Below are 16,583 nucleotides of genomic sequence, written 5' to 3'. Positions count from 1 at the left end.
GAACAATATTGAGTATTCAATTTAGAGAGTGCTTGATTTAGCTGTTGGATATAATTGATAGTTGATGGGTATCCAAACAACTGAACCAAAGTGTTTGGTAACACTCCAATAAATTAGCTGATAACCGAAAGGTAGCTGATAGGTATTCTATCAGCTCTAAAAAAGGAGCTGTTTAGAACTACTATATATATATATTTAATTTTTTGACTGAAATATCCCTACTTTATTATTTACACAGCCATTCACTATATTATCTTCTTGCTTCTATTTGATTCAAAATGTGACACCCTTTACCCGTCTACAGTGTAGCTAAGCAAGATATGCCACAATGTCTACCGGAACACCATATTTTATCTCAATTATTTTTATCTTTCCTTAATTTATTTCTTCATAGTTATGAAGTGTAATTTGTGAAATTTAACTCATTTAAGTCATTTATTAAAATTTTAAATTCATTTGAGGTTTCAAAAATTTTATAGAAAATTCGGCAGAGTACCGGCTAAAAATGGAAAAAACAGTTCTTTGGAACCTGTGAAAAACACTTTCAATAGTCATTCTATTCCACAGCTCCCAATTATCACATCAATTTTCAACAATTTCTCAATAATTCTTCCATTTCTCATTTATTCATTTAACATCATAATCATGTACATTTCATTTATAAACATAAATTTACAAATACTGACATTTATACCAAATTATATTACATAAATTTCAATTTATACATGAGAAAATAAAAGTTTGATTACAAACAGTACAAACAGTATAAAATACCAAAATGGGACCTAGTGTCCTACCAATGCACTGTAGCCTGTGAGGTGACACGGATACTATGCAGAACTGTGAACGACCTCACCCAGTCTGTAGTCTAGTGGGCTCTCTGTCCAAATCTTCAGTACCTACGCATTGCAAAAGCGACGCGCTAAACATAAAGCTTAGTGGTGCCAATAATACAAGAAAATATAATATGCAAATAAAAGTAAAAATTTCCTAGTTATTGTGTTTATAAGAAATAAATAATTACTAACTTATTGTTTAGTCGAAGGCTAATTACGTTTTATGATATTAACTTGTTCTAGCATTTTATTAATCGTTTTCTTGATGATTTTGAGCTTCTTTTTATTGTATTCATTCTTATTCTTTATCTTGATATTTAATTTTCTTACTTTCTTTAATAATGAATTCAATTACATTTATACTTTTCCATGCTCAAGTAACCTATACAAATTGATCGGACTGGATAAACGGGTAAACTAGCACTGGATACCAGGTACCTCAGGCCATCACTCTATCAGTCACAATGTGTCTCCCGGTGTGCAGACAGAATGGCTAATAAGCCATAAAAGGAATAAGGCATAAAGCCAAGTATAACATTATAGTCAGTATAGCCATAGGTTATCATATCACAGAATGGCATGGAGCCATACATCACACGCAGTACTGCTATCAGAACCCTATTGGCATGCCAAACTATCTAAACCAATCACATTAGGCCTACTAGGGCATATTACAAAGTTATTTCTTGAATATTTATACTTAACATGTAAGGTTACTATTCATTTGGTCATTTAAGTCAAAATATTGACCTTCTCATATATAATAGTTACATGAGTTTTAATCACATGGATTTACCACATTTTATTTCCCAAAAGTATTGGCATTGGTTGCCAATCCATACTCCTAACCAATGGTGAATAAAAAAAAAAGTTCAGTTTTAGGTGCTAGAGTTCACTGTTCCATTAGGCCATTCTACAGTGAGAATTTGGCCAAATGTTCTTCATCAAAGTTGTTCTTTATTGTGTCTAATTACATTTCTTTTTTTGAATCACTCCATTTGGAGTTTTGTATCTCAAGTTATGGCCTAAACACCATAACTGGATGGATTGCAATTTTTCCAAAATTTCTGGGCAGAATCAATTCTGTAGTGTTTGTACACTGAATACAGGTCAGTTTTTGGATATGTTATGGTCAAATTTTGGGTTTGTTTCTTCATGAAAGTTGTAAGTCTATGTCTCAGCTTTCTACTGGTAAAAACTCAGGTCAATTGGACCTTTCTACACTGAGTATGACCAAATGAATGAACACTGTTCATTTGGCCATTTTCTAGGGACTGCATATTGGTCACCCGGATTAGGTCAATTTTTAGGGCAACTTAGGTTGGTTTTCTGGGCCAGGTTTCTTCATCAAAATTATGCTATTTTATGTTTAGTTTCATTTCCAATTGTCATTGAACTAATTAGAGTAACATAGCTCAAGTTATAACCCTAGGAATACACTGGACTCAAGCCTAGTATTCTAGCACAATGGGGGCAGCATACCACTTTCAATTTCAAGGCCACAATTACTTCCAATTTAGGGTCAAACTTCATCAAATGGTCACTAATTGACCATTATAACCTCTTTTCATTAACACATAAACAAAAATACAAATTTTGGTGCCCAAACCCTAACTCCAACAATTTCAATTTATGCAACACACTTCATTCAACTTCTAATACACTTAGTATCCTTAATCATCACCACTAAACAAAGTAAAGTTAATCAAAATAATCAAAACCTTATGGTCACCAAGGCTGCTGAAAATTTCAGTCCCCACATACTCCAAATTTTCTTTTAATTTCACAAAATTTATACTTAATTTAGCATCCTTCAACTAGTTAAGAAAGAAAGGAAGAAGGTTTAGTGCACTAACCTTTGTGTGCAGAATTTTCTCTTAACTAACTTCAATTTTTCCTTCACTTTCTTGGCTTTTCTTGGCAGCCAAACACTTGCTCAAGATGTAATATCAAGTTTTTATGAAGAAAGGTAGGGATTTTATGTTGTATTTTACAAGAAAATCTAGTGAGAAGGATGAGCATCCATGGAGATGGAAGGAGAAATGGGTTTCAGCAATTTGAAGAAAGAAGATGAAACTGATTTGTTTCTCTTTAATTTCTGCCCATTTTATGCTTTTAAGTGGTTTATGGACATGTGTCACAATGTGATTGGGTGGGAGTCTTTAATGACATCATGTGATGTCATAATTCCCAATTTCTTTCATTTTTCTTTTCTTTTCTTTTCTACTCATTTTCAATTAAATTTTTAGCAATATTTATTCATATTTTAGATCATAATAATTATTTACTTAACTGGACAAGTCGATAAAAAATCATCTCTGAAGACGAAATAACCAAAATGCCCTCCATTTGGCTTATTGAGCCAAAATTGTCTATACCGACCGAAAAATTTTTCTAAGCTTTTTCTTGGCATTCTAATGCCATAGAAACCTCAATGACTCTTCTCTGGAGTCCTAAAAATTATTTTATGAATTTTCTCTTGGGTTTAGGGCTCCTAGTTGTGAGGACCGCAACTTTCCACTAGGTTACCCATCGCTAGGGCACCGACTCATTTAACTTGGTTGTATTTTATTTCTAAAATTTTTCCTAAATTTTTCTTATCAATATTTAAATTATTTATGACTCCTCACTTTAGTTTAAATATTTTTTCTAGACGTTCTAGCTATCTGGACTGACACCGATCACCTGAACAGTAGAATGTACATAATTGCTACAGTGAGGGTGTTACAACTCTTCCCCTCTAATTTAAGTTTCCTCCTCAAAATTTACCTGACTTAAGTAATCGAGGAGCTGCTACCTCCTTGCTTCTTCCCTTCCTTGTGTTTCCTCATTAATGTCTAGGTTCGGCTTCTCTCTAGCCTCCATGGCATATACCCATGGTGCCACCCTAACTTCTGGTCTTTCGACTGTTTTAGAAACAATCTTCTATGAAATATCAGCCGTCTTAGCTCTACTAGGTCTTTTACCCCTTTGCATTGTGGGGGCAGGTCTATCAGCTCGTGCTGAAACTTTTAAATCACTCCTCTAAGAGCAATCTCTTATGAAATGATCCATAGCCCCACACTTGAAACACTCTCCAGTTAACAATCGACACTCCCCTCTGTGTCTCCTACCACAGTGCATGCATTCAAGCACTGGGGCTGATCCCCTTGTTATTGTGCCCGGGGAGCTAGCTATAGATATCCCAATCTGGCCTCTCTAGCCCTGTGTCTTATCTTATGAACCAGAACCCTTAAGCTTCTTACTATCAGTCTGTATACTTGACTGCCCTGGTCCAAATTCCCTCTTACGCTTCTTATCTTTCCTATTCTGTTCACTTACTCTGACCCTTTCCACTTTCAGTGTGGCTTTTGTGAAGTCTGTAATGCCCAAGGCAATAATCATTATCTTAATGTTATCATTGAGCCCTTCTTCAAACTTTCTACACCTTTCTGCTTCAGTGGGGACTATCTCCCTTCCGTAGTGGCTTAGTCTGACAAACTCCTTCTCATACTTCGCTATTGATTGCTGCCTCTACCTTAGACTAATAAATTCTCTTCTTCTATCTTTCAGGTACACACTTTCCACATACTTCTTCTTAAATTCAGTGAGGAAGAAATCCTAAGTTACCAGTCCTGGTCGGACTTCACTAGATACAGTGTCCCATCACTGATAGGCATCATCTTGAAGTAAGGACACAACACCCTCCAAGTTCTGCTCTAGGGTACAATGCAGTTGCTTCAATAACCTTATGGTGCGGTCTAGCCAATTCTCAGTCGCCACCGAGTCATATTCATTCTTACCCATAAAGTCCACAGCCCCAAATTTTCTAAGCTTTTCTAAATTTAACTTTTGCTGTGGAAGTGGTGGCGGTGGCATAACTCCAGCCATATGTTTGAAGAATTCAGCCATTTGCTGAAACATGGCCTGTGGAGACTGTACAGGCACTTCTGGTGCTGTTGGAGTAGGTTCTCCCCTACCTCCAGTCTCAACTGCAGGTGGAGCATGACTCTCCACTTCCTCATTTACTGCTCTGTGACGTGAGGTCCATATCCTAATCAAAATAAGAAAAACAGACAGATTTGCATTAGTGTCACCTCGACTCTTACAAATGCAATGCATGGTATGGACTCTATCTAGACCCAAAAACGCACTAAACAGTGCTCTGATACCACTAAATGTGACACCCCTTACCCTTATATAGTGTAGCCAAGCAAGATATGCCACACAGTGTACCGGAATACCATATTTTATCTCAATTATTTTTATCCTTCCTTAATTTATTTCTTCATGGTTATGAAGTGTAAGTTGTGAAATTTAACTCATTTAAGTCATTTATTAAAATTTTAAATTCATTTGAGGTTTCAAAAATTTTATAGAAAATCCGGCAGAGTACCGGCTAAAAATGGAGAAAACAGTTCTTTGGAACTTGTGAAAAACACTTCCAATAGTCATTCTATTCCACAACTTCCAATTATCACATCAATTTTCAATAATTTCTTAGTAATTCTTCCATTTCTCATTCATTCATTTAACATCATAATCATGTACATTTCATTTATAAACACAAATTTACAAATACTAACATTCATACCAAATTATATTACATAAGTTTCAATTTATACATGAGAAAATAAAAGTTTGATTACAAACAGTACAAACAGTATAAAATACCAAAATGGGACCTAGTGTTCTACTAATGCACTGTAGTCTGTGAGGTGACACGGACACTATGCAGAACTGTGAATAGATTCACCCAGTCTGTAGTCTACTGGGCTTTCTGTCCAAATCTTCAGTACCTACGTGTTGCAAAAGCGACGCGCTAAGCATAAAGCTTAGTGGTACCAATAATACAAGAAAATATAATATGCAAATAAAAGTAAAAATTTCCTAGTTATTGTGTTTATAAGAAATAAATAATTACTAACTTATTTTTTAGTCAAAGACTAATTACGTTTTATGATATTAACTCGTTCTAGCATTTTATTAATTGTTTTCTTGATGATTTTGAGCTTCTTTTTATTGTAATCATTCTTATTCTTTATCTTGATATTAAATTTCCTTACTTTCTTTAATAATCAATTCAATTACATTTATACTTTTCCATGCCCAAGTAACCTATACAAATTGACCAAACTGGATAAATGGGTAAACTAGCACTGGGTACCAGGTACCTCTGGCCGTCACACCATCGGTCACAATGTGTCTCCTGGTGTGCAGACAGAATGGCAAACAAGCCATAAAAGCAATAAGGCATAAAGCCAAGTATAACATCATAATCAGTATAGCCATAGGCTATCATATCACAGAATGGTATGGAGCCATACATCATACGCAGTACTGCTATCAGAACCCTATTGGCATACCAACCTATCCAAACTAATCACATTAGGCCTACTAGGGCATATTACAAAGTTATTTCTTGAATATTTATACTTAACATGTAAGGTTACTATTCATTTGGTCATTTAAGTCAAAATATTAACTTTCTCATATATAATAGTTACATGAGTTTTAATCACATAGATTTACCACATTTTGTTTCCCAAAAGTGTTGGCATTCGTTGCCAATCCATACTCCTAACCAATGGTGAATAAATAAAAAATTTCAGTTTTGGGTACTAGAGTTCACTATTCCATTAGGCCATTCTACAGTGAGAATTTGGCCAAATGTTCTTCATCAAAGTTGTTCCTTATTGTGTCTAGTTACATTTCTTTTTTTTTTAATTACTCCATTTGGAGTTTTGTAGCTCAAGTTATGGCCTAAATACCATAACTGGCGGGATTGCAATTTTTTCAGAATTTCTTGATAGAATCAATTCTGTAGTATTTGTACACTGACTGCAGGTCAGTTTTTTGATATGTTATGGTCAAAATTTGGGTTTATTTTCTTCATGAAAGTTGTAGGTCTATGACTGCAGGTCAGTTTTTTGATATGTTATGGTCAAAATTTGGGTTTATTTTCTTCATGAAAGTTGTAGGTCTATGTCTTAGCTTTCTATTGGTAAAATGTCAGGTCAATTGGACCTTTCTACACTGAGTTATGACCAAATGAATGAACACTGTTCATTTGGCCATTTTCCAGGGACTGCATATTGGTCACTCGGATTAGGTCAATTTTTAGGGCAACTTAGGTTGGTTTTCTGGGCCAAGTTTCTTCATCAAAGTTATGCCATTTTATGTCTAGTTTCATTTCCAATTAGCCTTGAACCAATTGGAGTAACATAGCTCAATTTATAACCCTAGGAATACACTGGACTCAAGTCTAGTATTCTGGCACAATGGGGGCAGCATACCACTTTCAATTTCAAGGCCACAATTACTTCCAATTTAGGGTCAAATTTCATCAAATGGTCACTAATTGACCATTACAACCTCTTTTCATCAATACATAAACAAAAATCCAAATTTTGGTGCCCAAACCCTAACTCCAACAATTTTAATTTATGCAATACATTTCATTCAACTTCTAATACACTTAGTATCCTTAATCATCATCACTAAAAAAAGTAAAGTAAATCAAAATAATCAAGAATTTATGGTCACCAAGGTTGCTGAAAATTTCAGTCCCCACATACTCCAAATTTTCTTTTAATTTCACAAAATTTATACTTAATTTAGCATGCTTTAACTAGTTAAGAAAGAAAGGAAGAAGGTTTAGTGCACGAACCTTTGTGTGCATAATTTTCCCTTAACTAACTTCAATTTTTCCTTCACTTCTTGGCTTTTCTTGGCAGCCAAACACTTGCTCAAGATGTAATATCAAGTTTTTATGAAGGAAGGTAGGGATTTTATGGTGTATTTTACAAGGAAATCTAGTAAGAAGGATGAGCATCCATGGAGGTGGAAGGAAAAATGGGTTTTGGCAATTTGAAGAAAAAAGATGAAACTGATTTGTTTCTCTTTAATTTCTGCCCATTTTATGCTTTTTAAGTGGTTTATGGACATGTATCACAATGTGATTGGGTGGGAGTGCTTTAATGACATCATGTGATGTATAATTCCCAATTTCTTTCATTTTTCTTTTCTTTTCTTTTCTACTCATTTTTAATTAAATTTTTAACAATATTTATTCATATTTTAGATCATAATAATTATTGACTTAACTGGCCAAGTCGGTCAAAAATCATCTCTGAAGACAAAATGACCAAAATGCCCTTCGTTTGGCTTATTGAGCCAAAATCGTCTGTACCGATCGAAAAATTTTTCTAAGCCTTTTCTTGGCATTCTAATGCTATAGAAACCTTAATGACTCTTCTCTGGAGTCCCAAAAATTATTTTATGAATTTTTTCCTGGGTTTAGGGCTCCTAGTTGCGAGGACCGCAACTTCCCATTGGGTTACCCATCACTAGGGCATCGACTCATTTAACTTAGTTGTATTTTATTTCTAAAATTTTTCCTAAACTTTTCTAATCAATATTTGAATTATTTATGACTCCTCACTTTAGTTTAAATATTTTTTCTAGACGTTCTAGTTGTTCGGACTGACAACGATCACCTGAATAGTAGAATGTACAGAATTGCTACAATGAGGGTGTTACACAAAATATTGATTTCTTTTCAATCTGTCATCTGCCTTATTTTACTTTCTTGCTCCTATTTCAATCGAAGCTATGATTTCTTTTCAATTTTTTTTCCATTATTGTGTCTCCTTCTTGAGCTTGTCAATTAAAATTATGATTTCTTGTCAAGGTAGAATTGGTTTGTGACATTAAAGTGCATCAGATTATCCCTTGTTAAGTTAAGAAGATATGATTTTCTAATTTCTAATTCTATTTATACTACTGTTGTGTCTCTTTTTTTGGTTTTAAATGTAATTTGATTCTTGCTGCTGTTTATATTGTTGTTGTGTCTCCAAACTTTGATTTTTGTCATTGTTTATAAATTCAATTGCTTCAACCTATCAAATTTAGAGAGCTAAGTATAAGAACATCAAGGTTGCTTTTTTTTATATGTTATATGCTATCATGGTTGCTTTTTTTTTTTTTTTATGCTATCAATATTTGATTGATTTCCTAATTGATTTTATATGTGACATTCAATCTAAGCAATAAAAAAGCATCAACCTCACAAAATATGAAAAGCAATCACTGCAATTATGAACATAATTCATTATCCCATTTCTTGATATCCAATAATTAATTTATTAGCTTCGCTAAAAAAATTTTAATATATTAGTCAAGATTTTCTCAATTCTTTTCATATATTAAAAATTCTTAAAAAAGTAAAATGTATTGTATATTATTATAATATTAAGCATTTCATAATTAAAAAAACTATTTTTTTAGTATATAAATTTTAAATCATTATTTAATTTTACTAATCAACATTTTGTATTCAAATCAAATTTTAGTCCATTACAGATCTTGAACTTAAAGCAATTAAAAAACAATATCTCTTTATCTTGATAATTAGTAAGCAAATTGGAACCTCATAAATCATTTCAGAAATCATTTCAATCTAAAAAGTTCATGACCCTATATAGCTATGTATGTTTGATTTAAATAAGCTTTTAGACAGTGAGATTTTGGATCTTTTATAGCCATGGACTATGATCTCATCCACTCCTCTATTTTCTTCCTTTATTTTTTTTTCATTTTTATTCTTCGTTTCTTGTTTTATTTTCATGTAAATAGCATTTGTCCACTCAAGTTGTGTAAATGTTTTACCTAATTTTTAAAATTTTTCTACATAATCTCTTATATTATTATCTACTACTCCACATATAAATATATTGAAAGAAGTCATTATATGTTGCCTCTACATAATCATTAAAATGGATATTTACCTGAATATGTTTTAAAAAATCATTTTACTAAAATATGTAACTGAAATTATTTTTATCAAAATATGGTGATTTTAGTGAAAAAATATTAACATCCAAACTAAAGTCCGGAATATGGTGATCTCATGTTTCTTAGTATTTATTCAAGAGATCAATTTGCAATAGAATTTTGTTATACAGTTCCTTTATTAACTAAACCAGTGAATTTCTAATTCTCATGATCAATTTTAATGCTAGAATTAGCTATAGTACTAGGAATTATTTGATGCTTATCATTGGAATTTGGAGATTACAGAAAGAGTTACTATTAGTTATCTCGTGATAAATTCATGTAACATTGAAGGTCTAGATTATTATTTTTAGTTTTATTTGCCTTTCAAAAGCTTGAATTCTTACAAATATAGGAAACTTACTTTCATGCTTTTTTTCTTGAATTAATCTCAAAATGGGAGTTTATATTTAATACTCTTGTATACTTTTATTTACTTGAATGTTATTTTTATTTGGAGTTAATTGCATTCATCTTTATAGGTTGATATGGCTATAAAAATAAGGGTGCTGGAAGGATTGCATGGAGTAGTGAATAATTTAATTTGTTTGTTAAAATCTATATTCGAAGCACTAATTTGGGCAAGAGAAATGGTGGTGGATGGGGTGATAAAGGATATACATGGTTACAGAATGAATTGAAGCAAGTAGGTGTGGAGTTTACTAAAGAGCAATTAAGACACAAATGGAATTGGTTGAAAGATCAGTGGAAGTTGTGGAAAGCATTAAAAGGGAATGAAACATGATTGGGATGGGATCCCATAAAAGGCATAGTTGTTGCTCCTAATAAGTGGTGGAATGAAAAAATTAAGGTATGTTAAATAAAGAAAAAATTAGATTTTAAGCTTCATTAAATAAATAGGGCATTTAATTATTTATTGACACTTGCATTTTGATTTTTATATGTATTCAGAAAATTCAAATTTTGTAAGATTTCGTGAGAAAGGAATTAGACAGGAGCTTTATGAAAAATATCAATAACTATTTTTAGGAACTGTGGCTACAGGAGAATTTACATATGCACCATCATTTGGAGTTTTACCTAATGAAACTCAAGAGGCACACCAATTTAATACCTTAGATCATGTTGAGGAGAATAACAATACAGAATCTAACTTTGATGCTAATTTAGATGAAATGATGAATGCAGGTTTTGGATCTGGAAGTTCATTCAGTCAAGCAGTAAAAGGAAATGTAGGTTTATAAAGTGCAAAAAATGATAGTAGTGAACATGACATGAGAAAACAAAAGAGGAAAGAGTTATCTAATGACTCTGTAATAAAGAGAAAAAAAGATAGTAAGGGAAAAAAGATTTCAGGTGCTGCACAAATAACTGATACAGTTAAAGAGTTAAAAGAAACTATAAAAGAAAGCATGGAATCTAAGACTGTGACTATGTGTAGTCTTTTTGGAGATCGCCCTAATTGTTCTATCAAAGAAGTTATGAAAGATGTATTAACTTTGCCATTTATAGAGAAAGGTAGCGATATTCATTTTTTCTACACATTGTTACTTGACCAAAAGTCAAAAAGAGAGATGTATAATACTCTCTAAGATGCAAAAACAAAATAGAAATGGCTGCAATTTCATTTCTCATTTTGGACTAATGGTATATGGAAGCCTTCTGCTTAGTTGATGCAATTGCTTGAACTTACTAGTTTTCTTATTTTACATTACTTGTTTAAACTCTTACTAATAAACTTCAGCATTCTAATAAAATTTTAGTGTAATCATGAACTTTTAAAGTTAATATATTTAGCACCTAATATTAATTTATTTATGAGTTTTATTTGTTTTTTTTTCTTCATAGAAATGGATGTTGTTCAATGAATGATATGTGACGATGACGACGATGAAGTTTGGCAAACTATAACAAATGCAGTTGATATTATGTGTATCTATTATTTGTCTTATATTCATAAAGAACCTTGTATGGATTCATTCCATACAGGACTTGTATGGTTACATGAAATAATAAGAGGCAATGAGAGAAGATGTGTAAATTTATTTAGAATGGATAAAGACACATTAATAAAACTATGTCTAGACTTAGAACATCATTACAAATTAAAATGTTATAAAAAAATGACAATTTTGGAAAAAGTTGGCATGTTTTTATATGTTATCACTTGAGGAGCTTCAAATAGGTAAGTTCAAGAAAGATTTCAACATTCGGGAGAAACTGTCAACAGGAACTTTCATGAATTACTAAAAGCATTGTTGTGCTTGTCAATTGATATTATAAAACCGACAGACCTTACGTTCAGTAATATTCCTCCTGAGATACTGAATGATAACATATATATGCCTCATTTTAAGGTATATTTATGAATTTTTTTTTTCTTATATTTATGCATAGCACTATATTCCAAATATCATAAAAATCTTTAGGTTTTTTAATCACAAAATTTAAATCTTTGAAAGATAGGATTGCATTGGAGTGATTGATGGAACTCATGTCTCTACTTGTGTTCAAGAAGAAAATTTGATTCGATTTATTGGTAGAAAGGGAGTGCCTACCCAAAATATCATGGATGCTTGCAGCTTTGATATACAATTTACATTCGTAATGGCAGGATGAGAAGGTACAGCTCATGATGGACGCCTTTTCCAGTACGCTATTAATAAAAAAAAATTTAAACATCCCCAAACCACCACCACATAAATGAGTATTTTATTTTCATTTTTCTCATTTCTCTTTTTAATTGGTCATAAAAAGGCTAGTACACAGATGCACACAAATATATACACATAAAATTTTACTATTACACATTTGTGATTTTTTTTTATTAAAATGATTTTCATATGTGGGAAAATATTATTTAGTGGATGCTGGATATCAATAGATGAAAGGATATCTTACACCTTATAAAGGGGCTAGATATCATTTATCTGATTTTCAACGTGGTGGAAGACTAAGGGGACTTAAAGAAATTTTTAATCGTTGGCATTCATCTCTAAGATGTTGTATTGAACGAACTTTTGGAGTTCGAAAGGCAAGATGGAAGATATTATGAACAATGCCTCCTTATTCGTTTCATGCACAAAGAGATATAGTAGTTGTATCCATGGCATTACACAATTAAATTCGAAGAAAAGCATTAGTTGATCCAGCATTTGAGCAGTTGGATAAAAGTCCAAATTTTATAGTGCCAGACATATTTGGTGATGTAGATGACATTCAAGTGAAAGAAAGTAATCAAGAAATGGAGCACTTCAAATGAATGCCTTACGTGATCAAATTGCCTATAGTTTAATGTTGGCAAACAATGATTATTAATTTTTTAAAATAAATATTATTTTCTATGGTTTTATATATATTTAAGCACATTTAGACATAGCATTTAAAATATTTTATTTTAAGAATAAAATAAATAATATGAAATATTAGATCAATAATTATATATTTATTGCAATAAAAAAATAATGAGAAAAATATAATAAAATAATATTTATATATTTATTTTAATAATAAAATAAATTACATGACATATATCCTTATTGATCATTTTACATATCAACAGCAATAGCTAAATATAGTTTTACTAAATACTTATCATCATTCAGCTATCATCAGCTATCAACTATCAGCTTTCAGCTAACAGTAACAACTATCAGTTATCAGCTATCAGTTATGTCCAACAGTTAAACCAAACAAACCCTTAGTGAGATTAGATATTGATTATAGGTGCAATTTATACAATTATCTAAAACTAGTACAGTTCTGCCATGTAATGTACATCCAATACATAAATAAACAATTCACTCAATATTCGCACAAGAAGATAATTTGGAGCTATACACACACGACCTAGTGTATTACATCAATACATAAATATGGAGGGCGATCCTCTATATAGCTCTCTTAATCCAAATCATGCTAGCGAGTTTAACTCAAACCAGTCTTTCGCTTAAATCCATGTGCGGCAGCCAGCGAGATCAACTCAAAGCGTGCCTCATCCCGTCTTTCCATGTCCATAAGAACTTGGTTCTAGCAAGACTAGCTCAAGTCGCGACTGTTGGTCCAATCTATATCCATAATATATCACAAAAATATAACACACACATAGCTCCAAATTATTCTCTAGGTAGTAAACACAAGTAATTAATAATAAATAAATATACAGCAATAGGAATGCCCCTAATATATTTTAACTAATTATATGCATAAATAATTATTTATAAAATGCATGAGCATGCCAAATATATAAATAATATTGCAATTACAAAAGTAACCAATATCTAACTCACAGACTAGTTGACTCGATTACAGCTAATCCAGTTATAAGGAAGAATCAGCTAGCCTCGATCATCTATAAAGATGCACTGTTTTTTATTAATTGACTGACAAAATTAACTAATTAATTTAAACTATGAAAGTAAGAATTTAATCCTAAGATTTTGCCAAAATTTTAGCAGAGTCTCTTTTACAACTAGACCTAATTTCCTACAAGAAAACTCAACCAAAAGCAACAACAATAACACAAATGCCGATATGGGGCTTATAAGAAACCTAATCAAAGTCCAGATCTCCAAACTCTAACTCAGATCCCTAACTCCTCTACAATCTAAATAATTATTTACAACACTTCAAAAATTATGAAAATATTCTTAGAGGTCCTTTACTTCATCCTTGTATTAATTAAATTTATTTTAATTAATTTTACTAAGTCATGAATATTTTTACAAATTAATTAGTTAGCTTGACTAAGGTAAAAATCACATAACTTGAGTTTAAAATTATCTTTGCAAATTTTGCTACCTGAAATGTGTCTAGAACATTTGAAAATGCTGGAAAAGACTGTAAACAAGACCATCTTCTGAGACGGTCGGTCAAGAGTCTAGACTAGGCCGAAAACTCGGTTTCAAGTGACGGTGAGCTCTCACTAATCCGTTCGCATGTAAACGAGGTCCATAAATTGTTAATACTTATAATATAATTATTTTTAATTTACAGGAATCAAAAAGACAAAAAAATCTCATCGGTTGTTCTAGGTCATCTGATGATTGCCTTTTACAAATAGTATCCTATCAGAGCGAGGTTGATCCCATCTCAAAGTTTTGGCGTGGTGAGTTCAACAATGGTCTCAAATCAACAATCTGACAGTCAGATTAGCCAAAATATCATCGAAAAGTGGTAAAAACCCATTTTCACTATTCTTGTCGATGCCAAAAATGCCACTAAATCTGGCATGACTGGTCCCATCTAAAAGAGCTCTCCACTAGGAGTCCATAGCTGCTAAAATCACTCTGATCGGATGTCGGGATCGCCGAATATGACTTTTCAAAGTTTGAAACCCATTTTCTCTCTCCTCTCTCTCTCTCTCTCTCTTTATGCAACCTTCACCTGCCACTGCTGTTTCTCGCTACTGGAGGGTTGCCGGAGTTGCCTTGGAGGTGCTAGAGTGTCGCCGGTCAATGGATAATTAGTGGCCGATCCCAAAAAAATAGAAGGAAGGGAGGAAGGGAAGAAAGAATGGAAGAAAGAAGGAAAGAAAGATAGAGAGAGAGATGTTGGAAGGGTGGGTTGTTGGTTCTTTCTTTTTGTTTTTCATTTTACAAGCAAAATTACATTTTAATCCTTTAACTTTCAAAATTCTTTAAGTGGGTCTATATTCTTTCTTCAATTAAGTCTAATTCCTACTTTAACTCATTTAAATCTAGCTTTAAATAAAACAATTATTAATAATAATAATAATAATAATAATAATAATAATAATAATAATAATAATAATAATAATAATAATAATAAATTATAGTATTGTATTAAACTTTAGAAATAGCCACTTTAAATTAAATTCAAAACTTTAAAATAATGCAAATATATTTATTTTTTTAATTAGATAATTTAAAATACTATTACAATTTATATTATATATATATTTTTTAAAAAATCAGGTTATTTCAAAAATTATTCCACTATTGTTATATTTAGTGGCTAATCCAATAACTATTTTTACTAAATAGTTCTACTTTAAATCACTATATAAATAGTTGATAAAATAGCTAGCAGCTATTTAAATTGCTAATATTGCTGAACAAGATTGATCAACTGAAATTCCCTTTCTTTTTTACCATCATCCTATTTATTAAAATACTGGCATTTTTATCTAACTTTATTTTTTTCTAGTAAAGAGTGTTTATAGCTTATAAACTGGTCAAACCAGCTTATAAGTTCTAAAAATAAATTTATTTATTTGTTTCTAATATTTTTTTGGGCTTATAATTTATTTTAGTGCTTATAAGCGATATGCTTATAAGTCAGTTTAACAAAGTATTTTATCATATTATCCTCATCTAATTTTTAAAATTTTGCTAAAAATCTCATTTAATATCCTTTTTAGTCATCTTAATAATAAATGTCCTTATAAGTAATTTTTTACCAAATATATCAACTACTTATCAATCACTTATAATTACTTTAAATAAATACATAACTAATTAAAAGAGCATTTAGCATAACTTATGAAAATCATCATTTAAAATTTTAGATGGTTACATGTTTGATCTAAGTACTTATAAGTGACTAATAAGTAATTAATGTGCTTAATAAAAAATACATTATAAACACATTTATTAATGAAATGACTAAAAATGATATTAAATGAGATTTATAATGAAATTTTAAAAATTAAATAAGGATAATATAGTAAAATACTTTATCAAACTAGCTTATAAACATCAAAATGAAAAGTTGGGTTCCCCAGCTTATTTTTTTAGCTTATATGCTCAACTTTAAAACTCAAAAAATGTTATAAACAGATAAGTTAACATATTTTTAAAACTTATAAGTTAAGACAAATGCCCTCTAAAATTTTAAATGCTTATATACTCAAATTAACTTATAAGCACGAGGTTCTTTTAAGTTAAGCCAAACACTATCATAATAATTCAATTGAATTCATTAAAAAAAATTAAAAATAAAGGTGTAACT

The sequence above is a fragment of the Hevea brasiliensis genome, chromosome 16 (assembly GCF_030052815.1).
Source record: "Hevea brasiliensis isolate MT/VB/25A 57/8 chromosome 16, ASM3005281v1, whole genome shotgun sequence".
Lineage (NCBI taxonomy): Eukaryota > Viridiplantae > Streptophyta > Magnoliopsida > Malpighiales > Euphorbiaceae > Hevea > Hevea brasiliensis.
Note: the sequence above shows the minus strand (reverse complement) of the source record.